We start from the raw sequence: 337 nt of genomic DNA, 5'->3' as shown, positions 1-337 counted from the left end.
TTTTTTTTTTTTTTTTTGCGGGGGAGGGGGGTGTCTGTGAGACTCCTCCCTTCCTCCATTTTTGCATCACCGCAAAACTTTGTTGGCCAGGTTGGAATTTCATAATAGTAATTTGCTTGAGGGAAGTGGCAGAATTGGGGCTCTGGAACTCATGTTTGTTACTTACCCCATACTGTCCACTTTGAAATGAACCCTCTTCCTAAGTTCATCGCAACCGAACGACCGATGGAGAATTCCATTGGTTGCTAAGTCAGTTCAGTCGTGTCCGACTCTGTGCGACCCCATAGACGGCAGCCCACCAGGCTCCCCCGTCCCTGGGATTCTCCAGGCAAAGAAC

The 337-nt window shown here is 49.0% G+C and overlaps 1 protein-coding gene across 1 annotated transcript in view; it reads left to right on the top strand.

Moving 5' to 3' along the window:
• Nucleotides 1-337, top strand: part of PDCD6IP (programmed cell death 6 interacting protein) — a 72,068-nt gene that overhangs the window by 952 nt on the left and 70,779 nt on the right. The gene's annotated exons all lie outside the window — the stretch shown is intronic.

Source organism: Bison bison, unplaced genomic scaffold (assembly GCF_000754665.1).
Source record: "Bison bison bison isolate TAMUID 2011002044 unplaced genomic scaffold, Bison_UMD1.0 scf7180017864043, whole genome shotgun sequence".
In the NCBI taxonomy this organism is placed as follows: Eukaryota; Metazoa; Chordata; class Mammalia; order Artiodactyla; family Bovidae; genus Bison; species Bison bison.
This window is presented reverse-complemented; position numbering and strand designations above follow the sequence as displayed.